The 26,501-nt window shown below is 43.5% G+C and overlaps 1 protein-coding gene across 14 annotated transcripts in view; it reads left to right on the top strand.

Annotated features, from left to right (window-relative positions):
- DTNA (dystrobrevin alpha) overlaps window positions 1-26,501 on the top strand; it is a 234,486-nt gene that overhangs the window by 92,630 nt on the left and 115,355 nt on the right. The window contains exon 1 of one of the 14 annotated variants that reach the window (XM_080578425.1): window positions 11,052-14,574. The exons of the other annotated variants lie outside the window; for them this stretch is intronic. The gene's annotated coding sequence lies outside the window, so the exon portion shown is untranslated. Of the gene's footprint in view, window positions 1-11,051; window positions 14,575-26,501 lie in introns of those variants that run through there. 14 annotated transcript variants of the gene reach the window in all.

The following is a 26,501-nucleotide window of genomic DNA, read 5'->3' on the forward strand; positions in this document are numbered from 1 at the left end:
GGGGCAGTGATGGCTCTGGTTGAGAAGGAATGGTATTTGACAGCATGGAGCGACCCTGTGGGGAGACGTATTTTGTGTGTTATACGAGATAAGTTAATTGTCACTTTGTGGGTTTGCATGGTGTGAGAAATGTAAAGTCTCAGGCTGCTGGGAGCAGACGCTGCAGATGTTGTTATGCGACACAAGGAATACATGAACTGAAACTTTGGAGAAAACATGCATTAAAACCTGAACTGTCGCCAGCTGGGTTTCCTAAGCAGCTCCAGAAATGACTGATAGGTTCATATGAACATCAGTCAATGTCAGTCAATACTGCTATGATTCACAGGTGGGGCACACGTGCCTTAAGCAAAAAAGTTTCCTTTATAGCTGCTCACACCTTTCCTCTTTCTCCATTTTCACCATCATTTGCCTCCACTGTCACCCATCTCTTCTGCTCTGACCCTATGTGTCATCATTTCTTTACCTGCTACTCTGCCCTCTTCTTTCTTTTCCTCCTACCCGGTCTCCTCTGACTTCCCACACCCTTCTCCTCCCTGTGAGTCTCCTGGCCACTGCCATCTGCTTTGGCTTGGCTTGCTCTCCTCCCAGGAGGCGTGGGGCTCTGGGGAATGGGTATTCCTTCCCTCAAATATCAGGGAGACTTCTCTTAAATGTCAGGCTGGTGCTGTTTGATTTTAGTTCAAAGAGTTCTAGCAGAAGTGGTCTGGCAAATGTCTGTCTTGGGTATTTCCAAGCTCATTACCCATGTGATTTTTTTGTCACATCAGGCTCATAAATGTTTGTGTCTCCAGAAAAATTCAGTGAGATAGGATGTGCTGTTAATCCCATTTCTTAGGCAGGGGGCTGAGATCAGAACGAAGAGGGAATTTAGCCAGAGTCTCCTGAATTACGAATGTGTATGATAATGCCTTCTTTATGAATATGCTCTTTGTTTCAGTTTGCCTGGATGTTTTTTTTTAAAGCATGATTGCAGAAGATTGTTAAAAGTGGAGTGAACCAGCAGTTATAAGGCTGTTCAGCTTTAGAAAGGGTGACTATAAGAGGAGGAAGGAAGTAGTTCAGAAATTACAGAACAACCCTGTTATTAGAAACGTTAGTCTCAGTCCTCTCAGTATGCACATCTGTCGAAAATACTGTGATTTTTTCCATCTATCATTGGTTCAAAGCTAAGAGTAAATAACTCTTACTAACTCTTAACTCAAAATACCATACAGAGGTGGATTCCTACAAACATACATCGTAAGAGCCCAGAAGTTAGGACAATTGCTTCTCCTGGTGGCATTCCAGTTCCAAGACTCCTAAGCTATGGTGACAGAGTAAGGGACCCAACATCTGTCTTCTCAGTCATCACTGGATGTCCTGACTACGGGGCATGCATGGACCTCTTCAAGGCTTTGAATAGAAATTCTACCATAGACCTGAGAAACCTTTCCAACAAAACTGTTATAAAAATAGGGTATGCAGGTGATGGGTGTTGTGTTTGATAAATCACCATTTTCTCATTACAAATTCCTGTTGGAAAAGGTCCCAGCCAGCTTGGCTTTTCACACTGTAAGAAATGTTCTCATCTTTTGTGTGCAAGTTTTGAACTCTGTTAGCTATGCTTGCTGAGTGTCTAGGCAGATAAGCTGATTTCAATTACCTTTCATTTGATTGCTTTCTATTTGTTTTCAGCTCAATGTCATTTAAAAAAAAAAAAAAAGACAACATTTACTTAAGATATCTGTACTGGATTTAGCTGTAGCAAAAGTAAGTGGATTTAATCACTGCTGGGGAGAATACAGGTCCAACTCCAACCTCCCAGGAGAATAAATCATGGGGTAAACAAAGATTTTCAGATGCTCTCAAGGGACACAGAGGCTGCAGTACTCCAAATAGTGCCAGGAGTGGGCTGACTGCACAGTGGAGAATAATTCTGATTCCCCTTCTCTCATTTGATTCATTCTCCTTCCTCCCAACTATGTTAAGCAAGAAACATGGTCCAAACAGAAGAACTCCTAATAGAGCCCCCCATATGCAAAATCAGACCTACATGGGCTTTCTGATGCAGTCTTTATGAACATTTAATTTCTAGGCTACATAAGGTATCCAAATGCCTAGCATATTCTCTGAAACTTGCCCTTACTATGTGTCTGTGTAGTGACAGGTGTTTTTTTTCTGAAACCAATTTCCTTCTGTAAACCAAAGGTAATGTACCCTATTATGAATTATGTTGCTCTTTCCATATTCCTTCAGACTTTACAGCTTGCCTCTCATCCCTCTCTGGAGCAGTTTTTAAAATAAATGTTGTCAGTGATATTAAAATGTAAATAATAATTTGCTTTAATGTAAAAGTCACGTTTCATTCTGAAGTATTTATGCAAAGTATCCAGTATGTTTTACTATTAAAATAATTTTCCATACTGAGACCAACCTCAATGCTGCTGAACTAAAGATGAACAGTGGTTTCGGTATGGGGCAAGTTTGGGATCGGAATGTTCAAAAGAGAATGTAAAAAAGAGAAATCCACTGCTTTTCTTGAGCATGGCATAATAGAATGGGTTGGGTTGGAAGGGACCTCGAAGATCCCCTATTTCCATGGGCAGGGACACCTCCCACCAGACCAGGCTGCCCAAAGCCCCATCCAGCCTGGCCTTGAGCACCTCCAGGGATGGGGCATCCACAGCTTCTCTGCACAGCCTGTGCCAGGGCCTCACCGCCCTCTGAGTGAAGAGCTTCCTCCTAACATCTAAATCTTCCCTCTTTTAGTTTAAATCCATCACCCCTTGTCCTATCCCTACACTCCCTGACAAAGAGTCCCTCCCCAGCTTTCCTGTAGGCCCCCTTTAGGTACTTGAAGGCCGCTAAAGGTCTCCCTGGACCCTTCTCTTTTCCAGGCTGAACACCCCCAGCTCTCTCAGCCTGTCTTCATAGATGAGGTGCTCCAGTCCCTTGATCATCTTTGTGGCCCTCCTCTGGGCTTGCTCCAACAGCTCCATGCCTTTCTTATTCAGGGGGCCCCAGAGCTGAACACAGTGCTCCAAGTGGGGTCTCATGAGAGCAAGGCAGAGGGGGGGCAATCACCTCCCTCGAACTGCTGGCCTCGCTGCTCTCGGTGCAGCCCAGGATACAGTTGGCTTTATGGGCTGCAGGCACACATTGCCAGCTCATGTTGAGCTTCTCATAACCGACAACCCCAGGTCCTTCTCCTCAGGGCTTCTCTCAATCCATTCTCTGCCCATCCTGTATTTGTGCTTGGAATTGCCCCATCCTAGATGCAGGACCTTGCTCTTGGCCTTGTTGAACCTCATGAGGTTCTCACCGGCCCACTTCTCAGGCCTATCCAGGTCCCTCTGGATGGCATCCCTTCCCTCCAGCGTGTTAACTGCACCACACAGCTTTACCAACTTCGTTTTTAAAACTAAATAAATTAGGTGAATACAGTATTTTCAAAGTAAACATGAACTTTTCTGACATAGGTTCTTTGAAAACTAGTTTTAGATTGTTGTGTCTCTGAAAATTTTGTCATAGTTTGTCATTATAAGATTCTATCATAGGCAAAATAAACTGGTCAGGCTGATGCTACCTGAGGACAATCACGACGGATGTAGGATGACATTACTTATGCTGTAGGTTAGAGCAACTTGATGCCCTTCATATTTGCCCCTCTTCCAACACAATGTAAGAGATAAGTGTATTTCTCTAGGTGGTCTGCATTTTGGGCGTTGCTTCCCCCACCCCAGAAAGCTCTCATTTCAAAATGCTGTAATCTTGCTCTCTTTCATTATGCATCTTTTCACCACAGTCGAATGATCTGTCATCCCGATGCTAGCGTCATGACCTGCCCGTATTTCGGGAGGGCTGCGGTTTCTGCAACGCCTGCTGCCTGGGCTGCGCAGGCAGGATGGCCAGGAGTCCCGGCTGCCTGTCAGACAGACGAGCAAACGCTTCATTTGCATTCTTACTCCCGAGTGCTGGCTGACTCTCTCTCAGTGCTAGTTAAATTAAAACTCTTTTAATCAGCTGCAGCTGTCTTTAACTTGATTACTTTGAATACGATTTCCCATCTGTCTTCGCCCAACGTTTATCTGTAGATATATTAATGATATATGTAAAGATAGGTAAGTACAATATCCATTTTATCCATATTTACACAAGTGCTTCCATTTGGAGGTCAGCGCTGTGATTCATCAGTCATTTCTAATGCTTTCGAATCCCAAGAGGGCAGAATCACCTCCCCTGGCCACGATGCATTTATCTCATCAGGTCACCAGGGTTTTGTCCTGCAGTGCCCATCGTGGAAAGTCATCCCTGAGGCCAGGGAGTTGTTGGTGACCTGAAGGGCTCCGTCCTTTCTGCTCACAATTTGAAATACAACAGGGATTCTTGTGCATCATAACCATCCTCTCCCCCTGGTACAAACATCCAGTGACGTAGGATTTCTTTTGTCCAGAATCGCTGAAGAGGTGCTTTAGGGCAATGAATGAGGTGCAGCTTGACAGTGGGATGAGTACAGATGCTGCTTTTAAGGTGTTCAGAGCTGGCTAAGGAGAAACAGATCCCAGGAAGCTCGGATAAGTATGGGATTTGAGGGTATTATAGGGGTACTTTAAGACTTTCATTGCAGTGAATGGTAGTAGAGAGAAATCCTCCTGTCATGCTTGATGTTTTGTTAGTTTACATCCAGAAGAAAGGAGAGATTAGGGGTTCTTGCATGAACAGGGGGAGGAATTCCAGCATGTAGCAATGCTCAGTGGGCAGATTCCACAACACCTTTTAAATTCATGTGTCAGGTATGTAGGAGTCAAACTGCTGGGTTTCAGAGCACTAGCCTGGGGACAGGATGCTCTCCTGTCTTCAGAAGAGGCTGGATCAGGGAGGGTGTAGGTCAGGGAGCAGGTCAGCATGTCCTCCAGCTCCCATTCAAAGTCAAGATTTCAGTCTCAGTTTCTTGGGTGTGAGGCAATGAGTATCAGGGTGCCAGCCTCTCTTCCCTCTGGCAACATGCGTGTGAAATAAAAGATGATTTCTCAGAGAAGAGACAGGAGAGAAGTTGCATGGGTTTTTATACTGCATGTAATATTGCAGAGTTCTTGTCTTTTCAACAGCTTCCTCCTGGAATGCATCTTTTGGTGCAATTAGGGAAACTGGAGGATGCACACAAACTGAGACATGATTAGACATAACTCATATACCAGAAGATTGACAATCAGTGCAAGAAGATAGCAGCACCCATGAGTTCAGTGGCATGTCCTAAGACACCTGTAGATGAGACATTTCACTTTTGCTACAGATAGCAGTCCTTCATGTGGTTCTCAGCTCAAAATATGGAGGCTGGGAGAGCACCAAACACTGTTTTAGCTTGGCCGGGGAGTTTTGGAGGGAGGGGAGGGAGGGATTGATTGATACGGTTTTGAACCTCATCTGTAACTTAAGCCAGAAATTAGTTTTCAGCTCTTTTTGTTTTCAGGGAAAAATGGGGACCTAAGTATTGCCGTATGTGGGATTTTATAAATTGTCTAACATTGTTATTAGAACTATTTTGATAACAATTCTCTTGGGCTCATAGATAAAGGTACCTCCTTGCTATGGTGATTGTTTGGTGTAAATACCAAATGTTGCTCTTGAAAGAAAAGCAGCTGCAGTTAATTTTAGATTTAAAAAAACAGTTATAAAACATCGCCAAATTAAAGATTTTAAACTGTTTTTAAGAGAATGCCTTTCAACTTCCCAGCTGATATCAAAAGTAGAACTTAAATTAACTACAGTGCAATTGCTAAAAATCATTTGAGCACATTGTTTAAAATTTAATGAAGTTCAGTGAAAATTAGTTAAAACTACTGTTTCACTTGTATGAATACGGTCTGGGATGATGCTGCATTTCTAAGTGATCAGGACCCCAATCCAAAGGATTGTCACCTGAGAGTCACGACTTGTATTTGAAGCACCGTGCAGCTGGGATATGGTTATTGTAAGACTTGTGCAGGTTTCCTCAGGAAGGCAGGGACTGTTCTGCCTCTTCTGTAATCACCATTACTTTTTTGCTTTCTGCGTGGGCCTCTCCAGAGCAAAAGGCTGCTTATCTTCTCAAATGGAGTGGGAACTTGTTTTTTTGTGCAAAAGCACTGGGAGATGATTGAATTTGTTTTCATTTGAGATACAAGTAGGAAATGGATCCAGCCTGCCAGAGCTGGAAACAGAATGTGTTAACTCTTACAGCCTTTCCTGTCAGAGCCCCTTATGCCAAAACTCATTGTGGGATGTTTTTAGGGGAATCGACGGGATAAATGTCAGGAGATGACAGACAAGATGGCTGGCTTCAGCCTTACTGTGTTCCCCAGAGCCTTGGCTCCACCTACACACCCAGGTGAATTCCCCAGTGACCCAGTCAAGGGGTGATACCTCTCCTTCACGCTTCATATCCTACTCTCTTAACCTCTCGCCCACGTTTTCCACCTCCTTTTAGCTGGGGCTGACAGTCCTTCTGTGCACTGGCAGTGGGGGAGGCTGCTAAGTGTTGGGTCCTGCACTTGGGGTACAACCCCATGCAGCGCTACAGGCTGGGGGGAGAGTGGCTGGAAAGCTGCCCAGCGGAAAGAGACCTTGGGGTGCTGACTGATGCTCTCTTGAACATGATCCGGCAGTGTGCCCAGGTGGCCAAGAAGGCCAACAGCATCCTGGCTTCTATCAGGAATACCATGGCCTGCAGGAGCAGGGAGGTGATTGTCCCCCTGTACTCTGCTCTGGTGAGGCCGCACCTTGAGTACCGTGTTCAGTTTTGGGCCCCTCGCTACAAGGACATCGAGGCCCTGGAGCGTGTCCAGAGCAGGGCTACGAAGCTTGGTGAAGGGCCTGGAACACAAGTCCTGTGAGGAGAGGCTGAGGGAACTGGGGTTGTTTAGTCTGGGGAAGAGGAGGCTCAGGGGAGACCTTATCGCTCTCTACAGTTACCTTAAAGGAGGCTGTAGCGAGGTGGGGATCAGGCTCTTCTCCCAAGCACCAAGTGATAAGAGAAAATGGCCTTAAGTTGCACCAAGGGAGGTTTAGGTTGGATATTAGGAAAAACTTCACTGAAAGGGTTGTGAAGCATTGGAACAGGCTGCCCAGGGAAGTGGTTGAGTCACCATCCCTAGAGGTCTTCAAGAAACGTGTGGATGTAGTGCTTACGGACATAGCTTAATGGTGGACTTGGCAGTGCTAGGTTAAAGGTTGGCCCAGATGATTTTAGACGTCCTTTCCAACCTGAATGATTCTGACTCTGTGCTGCTGCTGCCTCTTGCAGCCACGCAGTGGAGAGGGGTGGGCACAGGAGAGGGTCCTCCAGGTGACCTCAACAGACAGATGTGAAACCATTTGGCCATTTTAGATGTGGGAATAGGGTTGTTGCAGTAATTCTGAAGTCTCTTTCAGGCTTCATGTCTGAAGCTTGCCACAGACTGTTTCCCTGAGGAGGCTGGGAACCCCTGTTGGACTACATGAGCAAATCCTAGCCAGAAAGCACTGCTATGTCCCATGCAACTCTCCACCCATCTAAGTGAGAGAAGTCATGGATATTATGGATGAGGCCTCAGCATGTAAACCTGGAGCTCTTTGGACATTGGTATGCATAGTAATTAATTGCACAGCCAGATGGAGGGGTTTAGATGCCCATTTGCCCACTTCATGTAATCACATTTTCTTTAAAGGTTTCTCTAGAAAGGCTTTTACATTTATTGCAATACTATTCCTCATACTTATTGTTCATCCTAATAGCAAACACAGTAATACTAACACATTATTGTAATTGGTGCTGATGCTGCCCTATTTAACATCACTTCTTTCTGAGTAGCATTAGATTTGCTGAATCCATCTGTTTTTTATTTTGTTAAATTAAAAAAAAAAGAGACATGAACATGTTTTCAAAGAGACAGAGAAAGAGGGAAACCACTACATCCCAGTGCATTAATTTAAAAAAATGCAAATAGGCCTATAAATGAAAATCAAAAATTGTTGGGTTTTTTTTGATAGTTGCATCTCTGTCAATGCAAGATTTATTGGTTGCCAGTCCTCCCAAGGCTTATGAATATGCTTAATTGGGCTCACTGGATTCAAAAGTGGTGTTTCTTGTGCTGTGAGGAGCAGGGGCTCAGGAGCTGGCTCCTGCGAGCCTTCACATCACCAGCTCTGGATTCCCCTGCGTGGGGGCACCGTGACATCAGGCAACACGTTTCTTCAGCGATACCTTCTTTCCTAGATGTGGTGCAGGACACTTTGAAGACAGAGTGTACATGCGATGTGCCTGCTTGAAGCCAGCCAGCTGATACCTCTGCACAATATGAGGGGCTAAATGACAGAAGCTTAAGGCTGGAACAGAGGGACGTAGATGCACCCGGCTCGTCCACGATGCATGCAGAGACCAGAGTGCCTTGGCCAGCACTAACAGCAAGGTGGTGGGGCGGGTGACACAAGGCCCAATCCGTGCTCCAGGGTTTCTCTGAAGTCCATGCCTGAGTGTGGGTTTGGATCCGTTCAATAATGCTGGGAGGGATGAGATCCTGCGAGCTTAGCTCTTCTCCCTGGAGGAAATCCTTCACTCAGAGGGCGGTGAGGCCCTGGCACAGGCTGCCCAGAGAAGCTGTGGATGCCCCATCCCTGGAGGTGTTCAAGGCCAGGCTGGATGGGGCTTTGGGCAACCTGGTCTGGTGGGAGGTGTCCCTGCCCATGGCAGGGGGTTGGAAATAGGGGATCTTCGAGGTCCCTTCCAACCCAAACATTTCTGTGATTCTATGCTAAACACACAGGGAAATGGCTGGCTTCATGCAACTAATGAAGAGACTGAAGCATCTCAGGTACCTTATTGCCTCCAACTGATTTTCCAAACATATTAAGGCAAGGTGGTAAAAAACACAGAAGCCTATTGGCAAAGCACTGTAAGTGAAAGTGTTTGAGGTAAGATAATAAAGCAATATATGAAATTGCAGCAAAATCTCCCTCATTTTTTCCCTTCAAAAATGTAGATGGGCCATGAAGTGTAATCAAATATTAAAGTAAAAGTTAAAAATAGTTTCAGTTACTGCTGCTCCCTTAATCTTTTGTCCATATTTTTATTTCAATATTACTTTTCTATTCTAAGTTTCCCTTTCTTCTGGTATTTTACTGAAAAGCAACACAAACAGAAGTGCAAATTGCTGCTCAAACCATACGGAAAACAACAAAATCAGAAATTATTTATTTATAGAATTGTTTTATTTGAAATCATTTTAAGTATCACATAATAATAGCACATTTGAAAATCATAGAAGTGTTCTTTTAAAAAAGAAAGGTTGATTATATCTTTTAAGGACTGTTCATAGAAGTACTGCAGTTCTTTGTAGTAAGGAGCACAGTCAAACAGAGCCCCGTGCAGATTATTGTTGCTTGAGGGCAAAATAACCTTGATAGCGTTCGCAGAGGCATGCTGTTGCACCCCACAGCAGAAGGCACATGCTGCCTAGCAGCAGGGTAACGCTGCAGCAAGCTTGAGAGGACATATATAAGAGCAGATAGGTAGGAATTTGCTCTCATTGCCATGGTGTTTGGACACTCTTTACTTCACTTATCGGCCGAGTCCGAGTCTTTGCCTTTCTTCTGGAAACCTGCAGCCCTAACCTGCAGCCAGGTTCAGCCGAAGATAGGCAGTCTGACCCCAGTAGCCTATGGACAAAACTTTTACTGATTTTTTTTTTTTTAAATAAGTTTTAAGACATTCATGGCTGAGGAGGAAAACCCCCAGACAAGAAGCGTGCGTTAGCTGTTCAGCAGTGCCCCAGGGAGCCAAGCACCCACCTTCGCAGGGGCCAGGCTCTGCCTCCAGGAGCCCTGCAGAGGTGGGTGCTGCGTGGAGGATGCTGCCACTGCTGCTTTCCTCTGTCTGATGTGTAGGGCTTGCTTCCCCTGATGTCCTTAAACTGACTTCAATGGCAAGTGCCAGACTTACGCATATCAATTTTAGCTTTTCAGCTAGTAACATCATGGTACTATTTTCAGTGACTTTAGCTCTGTTATGGTGGCATTACCACCAGCGAACTACTGTTGTTAAAAGGTTGTTGGCATACCCTTCGTATTCTGAAAATAAAATATCCTTGTCCCCCTCTGGCTGACTGGTTAAGTCACACTACAGTGCCCCTACTTGTTAATTTTCTCATGAAAGGCTCAAATCCTAGGGTTAATTAAAGCGTGGAATAAGTATCTAGGGAGGCATATATAAATGCTAACAGGATTCCTATCCATATCTGCAGAGAAAAACATCACCATGTATAGTTTATGCTAAGCTAAGGACAGAAAATCCTTAAATCTTTTACAAGGCAGAATTTTATATATTTTGTGGCAGCTGTAGCCTTAAAAAAAATAAATAACAAACCCACACAAGATTTGATAACGATGATACGTAAATGTATCCCTAATAATCGCAGGGATTAAGCATTGCAGAAGATTGCATAAAGCTTTGTATTTACAGGAATCTTAATATCCGTTCCTATCAGAGGAACCTGCATCAAGGGTCAGAAGCGAGGAAGGCTGCTGTGTCGGATTGCAACTGCAGGGGAAATTGGAGCGATCAGAATTACTCACTGATAGCGTAATCTGGCCAGTGCCTCAGGTCAGGACATTGCGAGGAAGAACTCCATGATCCCTTAGGATGGGCAGGCAGAAGTATTGCGATGGATAATCAGAAGTATTGTTTGGCCTCTTGCCTACGAGCCCCCAGAGCATCAGCTGGCACTCACCATCCGCCCCAGCACCAGCACCAACGCAGGAGCAGCTCAGAGGGAAGGGTGCCACATCCCAGCCTCCACCCTCCTCCTTGCCTGGCCTCGATTTCCCCCCAGGGGTGGTTTTTCTATACTGACTTTGCCCTCTTTGGTTTATGGCGTTTACCTGAGGGGAAATAAATGGGTGAAGTGATGCTAGAGCTTCTGAGGGGAGCCCTCATCGCTGGATGCTTTGGACCACCCTGGAGTAAGGGGATTCTGCTGAGGGTCCCTCCTGCCCCCAGCTCGCATGAATTGTGTTCTGTGCTCCTGTAACTGATCTTTTAACATTTCTAAAGAGGGTAGAGTTTGTCTACTCGAAGCAGAGCCTTAGGAGGTGCACTGATACCATCTGCTTTATGCACCCAACTTGGATGCGATTCAGAGGAGAGCGTTGGGAGCAGAAATTCCCTGCAACTTCATTGCAGAGAGGCAGATGTCACTACGTGGGCAATTCAGGTCATTCATGTCAGATTCCTAAAATAGCAGATAGGCAAATTCAAATCGTCTGCTAGCTTCACCTAGTCCACTGCTTACATCTATTTGTGTCTTGAAGGCGATTTATCATCTCCCTGCTGAAAGAAGCTTCTGGCCTGTGCAGGGCCAGAAACATCCACGGGGCTTTCAGGTGGGTGGCAAGAGGCCGGTGGTTGGGCTGGCTTAGCCCAGAGGGGGTTTGAGGCAGTTTAAGCTATGGCCCTTGTGGGAACATGCTGAAAGCTAAACAAGAAACGGGTTTTGAATAAAACACCCTCTGCTGGAGTTGCACTGTTCTTCCAGCTACTGCAGGCTGGGCTCCTCCAAAAAGAGCCAGTTCTTGTAGGAGCCAGGCTTTGCATTTGTTTCGCATGGCTTGGACATCGTAGAAGAAAGAGAGCCCTCTAGAAAGCTTTAAATAGATAAGCAGCATTTCCGATGGGCAAGTGTTTTGATGGCAAAGTGGCCGTTCATCTTAGAAGCCCAAATGTGCTCGATGAGGTCCCTGTAAGGCAGTCCCTGGGCAGAGGGCATTTAGGGAAAGGCAGGGTCACCTTCCTGTGAGCATGTTTGACGTGGGCTTGGTCTTGCCCTGCGTTTCCCAGGGAGTGGGAACTATTTCCCATTAACTGACTGTTCCAGAACAATAAGCACACCACCTTCAAGCCCCGCCGGCCCTTCCCATACAACAGGAGGCACCACCTGGAAGCTGGTTCCCACCTTCCTGAGGAGCACGCTCCGGGTGCTTACCTCTGTTCAGCTATGAAAGGGTTCGGCGCCGTTCCCCAGTACCAACAAGCACGATTTCTAAAACTGGCTTGCTTTTCCTGCAGCTCCCCTGAAGTTTGCTGCAAACCCCCAAGGGTGAAGGAGAACCGGGCTTGGGGGGGGGCAGCACAGCAGAAGAGATAAACTCTGTTAAGGCATTAAACTGTGAGCGCCACAGGAGTCAGCTTTTAGCCTTGGGGCACCCGAGCAGGCATGAATTATTGAAATTACGGCTCTGGTAATCTTCGTGTTGTCAGCCTGCTGCAAGCAGCTAGCAGGGGCTGCCTGCCCCACGTCCTGCGAGCAGCAAAGCCCTCTGCTCAGGTAAGGGGGAGCTGAGCTGGGCTTAGCGTGCGGCTTCGGCTCTGTGATCTGGGTTATCTGTTGGTTCAGACGGGGGATGTTCCTCTTCAAAAGCTTGCGTTCATTTCTTTTAGAACATGTGACTTCCTTTAATAATCCATTAGACTCCCCTGGTAGATTTTTTTCCCCTTCCTTTCCTTTATATATATATATATATATATATATATATATATATATATGCATTTTGGTCTACACACAAGTAGAGCCAAGTCATTAAAAGCATCCAGGAAAAACAGTAACTTTAGTAGACACGCACGGAAGGTTTGCTTGCCTCTTGTCTTTTGGTTTTTGTTTTTGTTTTCCGATGTTTTGTGCGTAAAGTGCTTATCACAGAGTCTGCAAACAGCTATATAACAACCGAGGCTGGATCCCATTACGCAGCTTTAGGAAGTGTTTTATGGCCTGTTCTCCTGATAGTGAGAATTCGGGGGAAGAAAATTCATTGTATGCTAACAATTAAGAAGATACGAGTTGGGTAATTGTAGGAATTGTTCTGAGGAGAATCCTCTTGCGCCATGTGTTTTGTCCCTCAATCCAGAATGCCAGACAGAATTTTACAAATGAATAAATAAATACCTACTTCAAGGCAAAGTAAGACGATGACTCCAGAGCCTGCATTGCTGTTTTCTGTCTTCAGGGGTCTCTTAGGACAGCCGTGGCTCTGAACGTCTACAAAACTGGGGATCTGTAAACTCCGAAGCCAGCCTTCGCTGGCTTTTATGAAAACAGGAAAAAAATATTGTGAAATAACCTGGACAGAGTTTGACTATAATCATAAAACAGTAGGAGAATTAATTAGTATGTATGATTTTATTTTTTTCTTTATTTTGGACTTTTAACAGGGTAGGTCAAGATCCATGACAGTGGCAGCTGGTTTCTCTTCCTTTGTCCTATTCGGACAAGTGGAAATCTGAAGTTTTGATGACAGAGTTGCAGAAATACATTTTTACTTAGGACATTTTTGAAGCAATGGTATCTTTTACACCTCGACTAGACTTTGTATCTTGGAGACATTATTAAGTTATTTTGACTCAAAATGCCTAGCAGGTTTTGGGGAAGGCTAGTTGCTGGGAAAACCCCATGAGAAACCCTTCTGAAAATACCGGCACAGTTATTGTGACACGGATCGGGTCACTGTCAGCTCAGTCACTGCTCTTGAAGAAGCTTCCTGCAGGGGAAAGGCCTGGCTCCTCTGCCCTCAATCCTTTTCTGCCTGCTGAAACTGCTGGGGGAAGCTTACCCTGCTCTCCGCAGTAAGACTTTGTTCTCAAAGGTGCAGTTGCAAGGTGATAATTCATGTATTCCAGTACACTTCCCAAGGCAGGCTTTGAGTGATAATATTATACCATCTCAGCAGTGCAAGAATTCATTTGAAGCTGGAAAGCATCAATGTTTAACTCCAGAAACTCTGCTGTGGTTAGTGCTCATGTTTAATGCAGTAGGGCAGCACTAATAAAGATTGTTGAGCATTTTCCAGATAAATACAATTCTGTTCCTCAAGCACACAGTTTTGTAAAACTTTTCCAGGCCGAGGAGGTGGAAGTGCATGCCTGTTTTGTTTCTGAACCTGGGGTGTGTCACCTGTACTGATCACGCAGCTATACCATTGCATTTCTGCCTGCGGAGCACGATCCTGTGCTTGCATTTCCTATGGCAGTAGTGACCTGAATTTTGAAACCAGTCAATGGCAGGAGCAGAAAAATAATGATCAGCTGTTTAAGGGATCAGTGATGATTTCATACCTATTAACTCATTTGTTCTCTTAAAAATGAAACCCAAATCCCCTGAAGTAAAATGCAGAGTTTAATTGTGTCTTTCTTTTTAGTCTCCTTCGCAGCTTAGCTCTCGTAAGTGGCATGAGTCTGTCTGGACTGGGTTTGCTGCACAACCCTAACTTTCTCTGGGTGAGCGGACAGGAAAAAAAAAAAAAAAGGAAAAAAAAAGAAAGAAAACACAACCCCTCCCCAAAACTTTTTGTCAGTCTTTTCTGTCACAGCAGCTGGATTCATCGCTGCCAAGGCAACACACCACATGATGAGGTGCATTAGGTTGCTCCGCGGAGCACGAGGGGGAAACGAGCCCAGCGCCCTGCTGAAGGCAGAGGTTGCTCTCAGCTGCTGCTGCAGAGCTGGGCAAGGCCAAGGGCTCTGGTGTCCGGCACATGTTGTGCTCAGAGAAAGGAGCGGGGGCACGTGGCTGAATGAAGCAGCAGAAGCAGGTAAGCATCGATTAACCTGAAGCCTTACCTTCCTCCCTGCGGCAGTGGAACTTCCCGGAGAGTTTTCTCGTAGTTTTTCCGAGTTCTGGAAAGTTAGTTTCCTCATGTGGCGATGTGAATATGTTGTCAGGTATTTCAACTATTTGCGGGATTCTCTTAGTGCAGAGAAGCAAATCTTAGAGTTCAGGAGGCGGGTGCCTTCAAATCAATGCAGACATGTATGGAGATTCCTGCTATTCTGGCAGCTTTGCTTTGAGATATTGGACAAATTTTGGTTTTGTTATTATCTGCACAATGGTTCGGAACATCTCTCATCAGTCCGGAATTTTTTATCAATACCTTTATCTACTTAGGCATTTTTTTATCAATACTTTTTAAGATTCTGCTATCTTTAGTATTTATTAACATTTCTTCCTTCCTGATCAGTGACATCAGTGCCTCCGAGTCTTTGGAAACGAATTGCTGTGCAATTTCCTTCTTCAGATTTTATGCTGCCTCCTTAAGTCTGTAGCTTTTGTAGTGCCATTAACCAAACTTCAATGCACTTGTAAGGACGTGAAAGTGGAAACTGTGCCACAGTATATTCTATTTTTTTCCCTGTTAACCGTTCATTTGCATACAGGTAAATAGAAATAATTACCTTCAGCATTGGATTTATCTGTTTGTTCAGACCCATATCAAACTCAAAAACAAGATCTATCCTCCATGTTCTCTATTCCCCCCCCCCTTTTTTTTTTTTTGGCTTTTTCACATAACCAGGTTAAATGGGACAGGCTTTCAAGTAGCATCCATCAGGTGAAGGAAGACGGCTGTACTGTGGAAAGGGAGTAACTGAGGGACAAAAGCAGTACTGAGGAAGGTGGACAAATTGTCTGAAGTTCAAGTTAGATAGTTCACTACTTTTCCTGCTTCCCATGAGGGGTTTCCAACATTTTGAATGCTTTCCGTTACTTAGAAACTGTTTCTTTCTAACCATTGGGCTCCTCTTTGCTTCACCAAATAGTTGCTTTTCTCTCCTGACAGACTAAGAGATGGTGAAGAGCCTCAACCTTTGCTCCTTAGATGGCTCTGCTTGTACAGATAATAAAAGAGTCTGAGGCACACTGCACTAATCAGATACTTTTAGCGCTGGTTTAGGGGCAGCGGTGAGGCTTAAGAGTCATTGACTCCCAGCTTCTGTCAGAAAGCACAGGTTGCACACGTGTGCGTGAAGCTGCTCCATGTCAAAGGCTCCAACGTACTTCATGGTAGATGGATATAAAATATAAGGAAAGAGTAGCCTGGCTCTTCACTTTTACACCAAAACAACAGAGTGCAAACGTGCAGGGTTTCTCCACTGCTCTAAGTAAAAGCTTTCAAGCAACCTTTTTGTTCCTCCAGATGTACTTACACCCCTGGCAGTCCGGTGTTTAAAAACCCTCATTCTCACTGCAGGCAAACTGGAAACTTTCCTGTGGAAGCCGGTGAAGGTCAGCCTGCCCCTCCTGCTCGCCCCTGCTAGTGGCAAGCAGCGGCAGCCTGAGTTATGGTATAACTAAAACGAGTCTGAGTGGTAGGCAACTTTGCCACAAGCAAAGGCAACATGTACTTTATGCCATGCTGTAGGGAGTAAGTGGTCAGAGCTCAGATTTTATGTAATTAGTTGATTTTATCAGAGGTGAAGAAAGAAGCAGCCAACCCTGCCCGTCAGTGTAACAGGAGAGAATTTGTGAAAGTGCAAAACAGAGCAGTCTGTTTATAGGACCAGAATGAAACAGGTTTATAAGGGGTTGAATCAGGATTCTTGAAAATGAGGATTTTATAGGGGTGGAAATCTTTGAAGGGGAAGATTAACCGTGTGGGGGAAAAGTCAAGCAAAGTAGGACTGTGATTTAGCTCTGATTCCACCAGTTCAAGCAGAGCAAGGAAAATTCTGATCTAATTATCCAAGCAGTCAAAGAAGCTTAATCTCTCTAGATATAGGGACCTTGTTCAATTTGGTGAATGAGGAATCTAATTGAAACACCCAGGAGCTGATTATCACTAATACAGCACATCCATTGTGGCCCAAAGCATAAAGCATCAGGGGAGCAGCTGCTTCATAGCATAGTATCACTAACACGCTCATCTAACTGACTGTCACAGAGATGCACTAGATGTGATTTTGTCCAGGGGATTCTAAAAATAAGGAATTTAGATGAAAGGAGATAAAGCACCCTCTAATAAGTACTTCCCTCTCCATTTCATTTGTCTTTGAGCTTTTGTTGTGATAGCTTATCACAAGGGAGGGTGAAAAGGAAGCAAGAGTCTTAGTTAGGGACATCATTATTAAACAACAGCAAACACGATAGAAACATCTGTGTCTAGGTAGTCTTTTCTAGAGTAGCAAAAGGGTGAGAGATTTCATAAGTATGGGTATGGATGTAAATATGTAAATATGTAAATATGGATGTCAGAGCATGAGCACTGTCAGAAAAAGCTTCCTACACCAAATCAGGTGTTTCTTCGTGTGTTTCTTCTTGGACAATACTGGACTGCAGATGTTCCTAAAAATGGTTTTGAAAAGTGGTCATGGCTTGGTGAGGAAGACTATTTTCAAGTCACTTCTTGTCCATTTTTAGGAACTGTAATTACATACCAACCTTCCCCCTTGGCTTTTGTTCCAGTTGCTTTCTACTGTCTCATTAATCCCACTGATTCTTTTATAAAACTTTCAATACAAGGGACAGTGCCTTATTTGTCTATAGACTATACAAGGTATTAATACCCAGTGCTAACTGACACCTCTGAAAAATGCAGTAAAACCATTAATAATTCTTTATAACGTACAGGTGCCTCTTGTATATGGACCGACTGAAAAAGACTTGGAAGACTGCTAAAATGTACTCCTGTACCTACCATCAGAATAATTTCATTACATGGTTTTGCTATTTGGATGTTACCCATAGAAAACTCATAACTCACTAATAATATCAACAAGGTTATTAGAGAGAGCTCATCTGCCCACTCCTATTGATTAAAACTTCTTCTCAGAAAGAGCAGTCAGGCACTGGGACGGGTTGCCCAGGGAGGTGGTGGAGTCACCGTCCCTGGGGGTGTTCAAGGAAAGGTTGGACGTGGTGCTTAGGGATGTGGTTCAGTGGGTGACATTGGTGGTAGGGGGGGGGATGGTTGGACCAGATGATCTTGAAGGTCTTTTCCAACCCTAATGATTCTATGAAAATCACGATTTACTAATGTAGTCAACTTTTTACTAGTCTTGGATTCATGGAAAACAGTGGAAAAGCCAAACCGGCTGGAAAGAAAAAAAACTAGTCCATTGGACTGACACAACTGCATCAGCCTCTGAGAAGAAATCTGGAGTCTTGATTACCCAGAATCAAAACAGACACAAAATTTTAAGGCTAGTTAATATGACGTGTATATGTGTTGTATGCAAATAATAATGCAGGCCAAATTCCAATAAAGAACAACTCGCAGTGACTAATTGATGCAGGAATATGTGTACCAGGAGGAGCAACTCAACTGTCAGATGGCTGAGATATTTTTCTAGGGATAAATATGTACAAGGAGGATTACAGCAACAGATGCTTACTTTAAGAGCTTGAGCTCCACATCCAAATGTTCATCTGGCTCAAATCAAAATGGGCAAAAACATTTCCAAAAGGAGAGCAAATATCTCCTGAGCCACATCTCAGATCAGGAGTGGGTGGACTGACAGCAGTCCGGGGTATCTTCTTTACATGCAGGACTTGTGCTTTTGGGATCAGTTATTTCCAGAAGGTGCAGCAACTTTAAAGCATTCAACACGGAGAATTAAAGAAATATATTCCCTGGAGAGAAATTTGCTGTGAAATCATCACAGGAGCCGTTGATTCAGTTCTTCATGGAGCACAAGAGCTTGTGGCATCAGGATATTTATCTTGGATGTCAGTACAGCTAGTTCCAGTACCCATTCAGTTTTAAGGGTGTGCTGGAACAGAGCAAAACAAACACACCCAAAAACTAGCAGAAAATGAGGCTTTCTGACTGCCGTGGCCACTGATCCAGTAGGGCAGTGTTGTATACAAATGCCTCAGGGAGAGGTGTAAAGCCACCACCTGGCCATCAAGCTTTCTATAATTCTTCCTCCCAGGCACTTGACTTCAGTACTGCTGAAGTCCCACTGCTCATAGATCATGAGTCAATGCTACAGGCCAGTCATGAGATTTCAGACCTCCTCTTTGTCTGAGTCTTTCTGACTTGTTTCATGTTCTTTTCTGCAACCATGAACCTTGGAGAAGCATACTGTGGAGCAGAAAGAGACCGGTTAGCCTCCTAATTCCTGTCTCATGGTCTCTACAGAAAAAATGCCAAAAGCTGTAAGAGTCAGAGATGAGGACCTCTTCTCCTGATGGAGAATGTCAAATGCTAAAGCTCCTATCCAACCCTGTGCTAAGGAAAAGCTCCTCTCTGTGATTCTACTACCTCCTCCGTCAGCCTCAGGCTATTTATTATAAGTTAGTAATTAATCTACAGCAAGTCTCCTTCTTCCTTCCTGCCCATCCCGTGTAATGCAACCTTCATATGCATGCTTTTGTGTGTGCATGTACACACAGACACATAAATCAAGTATCCTTGTTGTATGTCATTAGACACAAATTATTGAATTTGGGATGAATTACTTTGGTTTTAATGGCTTACAAAACAAACAAACAAACAAAAAAAGACTGAAGAAAATATTAAATGCCACAAGCTACTTTATTAAAGACAAGTGACATCAGATTAGGTCAAGGTGAATGAAACATGACCAAACTGTAAGTCTCCCCTTCCTTTTACTGCACTGGTAGACTACTAATTGTGTCAAGTTATGTGCTGATCTGAGATGATGAAGTGATTCTCCTGCCTCTGATGCTGAACGTCCCAATCTTGTGAGCTGCAACCTAACGCCGGGTTGAAAGTAACTGGATTTACAGGGCTGAGAGGCACAGTGCCACCTACCTACTAACTGTAATTAAGTATGTATTTCTTACACATTTATGTCATGAGGTGGAAACTAAAAGCCTGCTAGCTCTCTTTAGCTATGGATATTTTTGTGTGGAATGCTGCTTAGAATTTAAAGTGGCGGATCAGACTTTCAAGCACCCTTTGACAACAACAGTGAAGCTGTGGGTGCACTGAGGAATGCTAATACTGGAAAAATAGGAACATCTTGATTGTTAATTCTGCTGAAGTTAGCAGAGCAAAGCAGAAAAAGAAGGGTTTTTTTTCCTTTTCGTAACCCCTAGGCTTCATAAATGCATCACACTTCCTTATTGTCAATTTGCTCGGGAAATCACTGCTGACATCTCACCTACAAATCTATTATCATTCTAGTCAGGCCATCTTTCACGTATATTGAAGATTTCTTGGATTTTTACCAGCTTTAAATTATATTGAAAGCAAGCAGATGAACATTAAATTAAAAGGTTAATTGAAACTGAAATACTGTGCTGGCACAGCTGATTTGTTTCAGTTAAAATGTTTATTAGCTTAATTGAATATTTACAGAACCAAGAGAGAGAAAAAAAAAGTTGTGCATGTGTTTCCACACACAAAAGAATTAATGTACCTGTATTCCAAAGATAAATAGCCATTAATATTCCTTAAAAACAATAGTCCATGAGAGGATATTACCAAAACAAGGAGATTTTTCTGAACCCCAAAGCCAATTTTTTTATGGTTTCCTATCAGTCACCCCTGAGGACACTGAAGTTTTCAAAGGTGTCAAGATAAAGAGACTATAAAATACAAAATGTGTTGAACAAATGGTTGGTTCACCAAATATTCATAAGGTCTTCTGCCTGGCAGAAGACAACCTCATAAAAGATCCTCGTAAGGAAGAGTTATTAGAGAAATATGCTGGCTTTTTCTTTTTTTCTGCGTCAAGAGTGGTCAGGCTGTACAGGTGGAAGGAAAGGGAAACCAATTCATTCCTGCTTTCCTGGAAGAAACCAGTTTTCATGTTAGTTGGCTTTTCTAGGGTGCCTAATTTAACAGCACTGTGGTAATTATTAATCTTTAGCAAGTAACCAATGAGTTAGACCTCATTGGCTTTACAGCACTTAAAGCTCTGTTCAGATTTTACTAGGTATTTTGCCCACTGTAACATCCGCCTCAGTTATGGATATTCAGGGACAGTATCGTACCAAAACCACCAGCCTGTGATAAGTAGGAAGGGAGCTTTTAACCCCGAATGATTTTGTGAGTTTATTCATCCTGCCGGCTGCACTGCAAGAGAGGAGACAGGAGGCAGATGGAGAGAAAGGTCCGGATGCCTCCTGTTTTGCTTCAAGTGTGACTATAGATGATATTGATCATCTTTTGTGAGCCTTTATTTGTTTCCTTTGTGCAGTGCACACAGCTCCCACATCAGCCGTCACCCAGCAGAGGTACCCAAATGCTTCCCTGGTGCACTGCTTCAAACTGACGTGGTTTACGAGTAGGCTGACCTCAAATACCTGCTATTCAGGTTTATACTCCATGAGTCTGGTGTGTTTGTCACATGTTGGAAATATAACTTTGAACCTGAAAACTGTGTGCAAAGGTATAATTCAGTGACTTCAGTGGGCTTTGAAGAAACTTCCAACACCTCAGTGTGAAGGGCATCAAGAGGACCCCTTAATGTCCATGCTGTATGTTCATTGCCTTTTCCTACACCTCCTGTATGTTTACTGTCCTCCCCTGTTGCTCCTTTCTTTCACCCGTCTGTCCCATTCCTCCTTCTTCACCCCTTCCTCCATCCTCCTTACATGTATGCAATTTTTTGCCTCCGTTGCTCTATTCCTTGAAGCAGATTCACATTTTCTAATAGCCAGATGCTCTTTCTTCTCATCTGTCCTTTAACATGTACGCAAGGAATCTCTTCTCCTGATAATAATAATCCCTGCTCCTTTTCATTCCCTTTAATGATTTCCATATGTCTCGTCTTCTTGTCATGTCTTCTTTGATGGCAAGTTTTCCTGTGCTCTTAGAGTACTGGTTATGTGCGTGATGAATGAATGCTGATGGTTTTCAGCGTTCTATCTGCAATTATTTTTACACTCAGTGGAGGGTCCATTGCCAATGTTATTCAGAGATGTTAACTGGACTTCACCCACACTCCCTCATATCTCTGCGTTTTGTCTGATAAAGCAACCTATTTGATGTCCGACGTATCTTACTGAAGTAAGGCATTGCCAGAGCCCAGCAGTTACTTGTTGTCACTTAGGGGAAAGGCACTGAAACAGAGAAGCTTTCCCTCTCTAGACCTTCTCCATAATGAAGCCCACATCACTCCTGAAGAGAAGCTGCTCTCAGGAGAGGCTGTGAGCAGAGCGTGCTCCTTGGCCCACCCGCCTCTGCCTCTAGTTCACCTGGTTGCCTTGTGCGCGCCGCTGGGTTGCTTCAGGGTATCGGCTTCTCCAGGCGTGCCCACCGGGGTACAAGCAAGTTTTGAGCTGTTGGCATCACGGGGCCTTCCACCCAGATCTGGAAGGTGACCTTTGGAGGTGCCAGGGGCTGCGGCACCAGGTCTGGGTTGTCTAGAGGGCAGCCTCAGGAAGGCTGCCAAAGGGCATGCCACAGGGTAGAGGCATACCCTAAAACCGTCTAAATTACAAAGTCACTTATTTCTGCAGTACCTTTGTGTGCTTCCAAGGAAGCTCATTCCTAGGTAGGGGATAGGATGAGATAATGTGAGAGGAAACAAATCCAGTTTCTACACTTTGAACACTGAACAATGATCTTTGGAAAGGAAAATCAATGGGCAAGTGAGCAAAGGTGATGGTGGGGTATCACAGAGACATGGACTACCTGCTTGGAAAAGGAGAAACCTTTTATAGCTACACCAGGCAGAAGGAGATGAAGCCAGCTTCTGTCATGCCATCTTTTTCTTGTTGCTGCACCTCACTGCTGAGTCTCCTTTTCAGAGTGATTTTATTGCAGTGATGTATTGAATGCAGGAAAATAGTGTAATCCTGAGCCATGATTAGAAGCTGAAGAAGGAAGATGTTTTAAGCTAGCCATTAGTAAGGAGTTCTCCCAGTTGGCAAAGTAAAAGTCTGTAAATCACATAAATAACCTAAAAGACTAAAAGCAGAATGAAATAATTATTCATTTTGGGTCAGGTTTTGATTTTTAAGAGCCTGACTGTAATTATGCTGGTTTTAAAGCAGAGCTGGCTACAACAGGAAAGCTTGTGCCTTCAAACCAGAGCAAAGCAGTGAGGCTCAGTCCCACGAGCCAGAGCACCACCAGCTCACACCTGCTCTGGGGCCGGCAAGTTGCAGGCTCGGCTAAGTGCAACTGCCTCCTGCCAGTCTTCCAGCAGTCACAAAACAATTTATAATGGAGCCTTTCACCTCCATTTACTCATAAATGATTTAAAACTCTTGACATTGTAGGAGCCTTATGTTTTGTAAGGCGGAGAAAGCGTCAGGTAAGTGCAGAAATAGATCCTGCAGGTCAGAAATATGTCTTGAATTGCGGAATATCCTAGGCCCCTAAATTCTGGGCAAGGTTCAATGAAATCATGTCAGAAAGTCGGTTCAGAATTTAGCCAGGCCATTCCGTTCTCATTTGTTTCTCTAAAACCTAGGCAATATGGAGTTTAATCAGCAGTCCACCGATGCAATTAGTGTTAGCTCAGAAAACGTTCCTCAGTTTATGATGTGGCTTGATGACGTAGAGAACAGCTACAGGTCTGGGAGCAGTGAGACAAGGAGCAGAAAATGCTTTGGCTCCCTTTCGGTACGCTCACATCTATGTATTTGAATTCTGACCAAAGCCCAGGCTAATACAAAGTTGTAAACAGAGTAAGAACAAAGTTGTAATGAGTTCAGCAGTTCGTAAAACAATAAGTTTTCCATCAGTATATTTACCTAAAATGTCCTGCAATTGTCTGTAATACTCATAAACCAAGGTTTTATGCGTAAATTGTAATTTCTAATAGAAATAGAATAGTGCAGTGTATTTCAAAGTGAGTGCTATCGCATGAGAGAATACATGTCTTCGTAATGATATTTCTCATCTTGAGTTAACTCTCAAGCCCAGACATAAATATTGTGCAGTTGTATCTATTGGAAGGAGAAAACAAAAAACTGAAGTCCTAGCTCTGAAACTGTGGTCAGGACGTCTGGAGAAGTCACACCAGTGCTGTAAGTGCATTCTGCCTGTGAATACAATGATCCAGTCTCCTGTCTACTACAGCTGGTCAGACGCAAACAGAAAGGTCCCACTGGTGTGCTGGAGACAGAATAGCACATGGCCCTGCTGCCTGGAGCATCTTCCAGCTGTCTTTTGAAGCTGGCCGTAAAGGGCAGGACTGTGTGAACTGTTGCTAATTAGAATCCTGGGCCTTTAAATTCTTTTTGTGTCAGATGAAAAATTGGTATGTGAGAATACCTGCAGGCCAAGAAGAACATTTTAAGTGGTTATGCCTGCATTTTAAAATAACTTCTCCTCCCCACCCCGTGATTTGTTGCATAAAAATAGCCAATATTTTAAGCCTGTCTCCCTTCTGGGAGTATCCCAGTCAATCTCTATACCTTTGCATCCTCTGTTTTATATATTCACTGTTTAGTAGATACACTTTTCGTATCAAAATTCTGGACAGCTGAAGGATAGATTATTTTCATTGGAATCAGTGACTGAAATTATTACATCAAGGTCATTCAGTTAATTTCCCATCTTTGTAAAACAACATATAATTTTAAATCTAAAATTATCTGAAGTGGATAAAGGTGTGGAGAAATGATCTGATATGAGGATGCATAACATCTCCCAGCAGTGGGTATTTCACATCTGCCACTTACGGGGGAACAAGATTTTGTCGTTTATAACAAATACCACCTTTTTCGTGGAGAATCTTAAAATGATTAAAGAGTAGAAGGGACCGTCAATCCACACATTGCAGTAACTCATTGTTTATCAGTTGTTATTTTTGATGTTGCTGTTCTGTTGTCTTGACTCTGTCTTGATTGTGATCTGTTCATGCTACAATTTAACCTTGCAGCATTCTAATTTTAACACCACAACACTACAAAAAATACAAACGTGCTAGACTCTCATTTCGGAAGATGATGTTTATTTTCATTGCCTAGCTTGGTTCTGGAGGGAGAACAAGCACTCTTCCTTTTGTGAAAGGCAGACACCTAATGGACATCTTTAAATATTTCCAGTAACAGAGATGTCCTAAATCACAGGTTACTTTTGTAAATATGAGCCATTATAGCTAAAATTAAAGATGGGTAAAATCCTGACAAAATTGAATTCATTGTCATTGAAGTCAATGAAAACCATTCTATTGGTTTAAGTGGAACTGGGATTAAACCCTGTATTTATATAGAAGATGAAGAAAGATGAAGAGCTCTTACTTTTTTTTTTCACATACAGACACATGCGCACTTTCTGTTCCTTTTTCTGCTATAAATGTACTGTGCTGGGAAAGAGCCACTTAAAGTTCACAACCTTTACGAAAGAAGTCACGCCAGTAGCAGAGAAGCATTAAGAACTGAAGGCCAAGCATGGCTGTATGCGTCAGCCAGTGCTTTTTGTTGCAAAAAGGCAGGGCTTTTCACCTGACTGTGCTGCAGCAAAAAAAAACTCCACAGCGATTTCAACAGGCTTCACCTGCCAGGTTTAAATGGAGTAGTTTCAATCATATTTACTGAGGCTTTCACATGCAGTGCAAGACATTTTCCATAAAATGTTATGCAGGATACAGTCGCAAAAGTATATTGTTAGAGCAGCTTAGAACAATGTATTGGATATCCCCTCTGCAGCAAACTAAGCCATAGCAATGTTCATTATAAAAGGCTATTCACTTATAAACATGTTTGTTTGCACAGACAGATGTCAGCTCTGCCCTTTCTCCATGTGGCAGAAATCCGAAGAGCAGAGAGCTTTGCCAGGTCTGGCTTGTTCCAGGTGTTTAACCTGAGAAGGATTGCCCGTGGGCCTGCAAGCAACGAAGCAAGTAATATTGCATTTTACAATGGACGTCCTTAAGTAAGAAGCAGGGGTTGTACCAGGGTGCCATGTTTTCGAAATAAAATCTGCAGTGTTTGTTACAGCCAAGATAAATTTGCCACGATATTTTGCTCAAGTGCTCATGGTAACTCTGGCCAGGAGCCCTCAAGCACAAGTCTCCCCAAGTGTGTGCTGTTTGTTGTTCTAGGCCAAACTTTGGCCTAGCCCCTGAAAACAAAAGCCTAAAACCTTGATTTTAAAGAGCAAATGCCTACTTTCCCATGCAATTACCTTCCTGGAGCACAAACAGCTTACTGAGAAAAAAGAAATGAGACATTTTACTTTTTTAAAGCCACTCTCTGAAAAGGAGGAGAAGTATCAATTAAAGTTCCTCTCTTTCCAGATCAGTATTTTTTCCCCAGAAGTATCAGCATAAACAGATGCATGTATTGAAGTTCAGATTTGTTGTAGATACATCCATGACTTCAAGAACAAGTGAAAAAGCTTTGTAGCTGGACAGAGGCAGTCCAGATGCTGTGTCTTCCCTGGAAGGACAGGAAATCTGTATAGAAATCTTTTTCATAGATAGGGATATAGCAGAAAAGATTATTCTGAGTAGCTGTTGCCCACAGGAAGCCTAAGAGGCTTAATTTTTAAAGGTTTTCCATCCTGTATACATTCAGGTGCTGCCTGTTTTGCAGTCGGTGTTTGCAGTGCTAGGGAAACAAATATAAAACAAGCTGGCTTTTATCCTGATATAATCAAATGTGTGCAGATGTGATCTCTGTTTGCTCAGTATGCATAAGGAGAATGGGAGCAAGGGAACGGAGGAAATAAAGAGTTGCTTTCTCTTTTTTTGTACAAAAAAAAAGTTGTTTGTACAGAAGAAATAGAGTTTGTGGTATACTTTTATTTTTTTGATAAAAGATGAGTGGCAGGATGGAGTGGGTTGCTGCTTACCTGTGAGAGCTGTTTGGTGT

This window comes from Anser brachyrhynchus, assembly GCF_964034855.1.
Source record: "Anser brachyrhynchus genome assembly, chromosome: 2".
Taxonomy (NCBI): Eukaryota; Metazoa; Chordata; class Aves; order Anseriformes; family Anatidae; genus Anser; species Anser brachyrhynchus.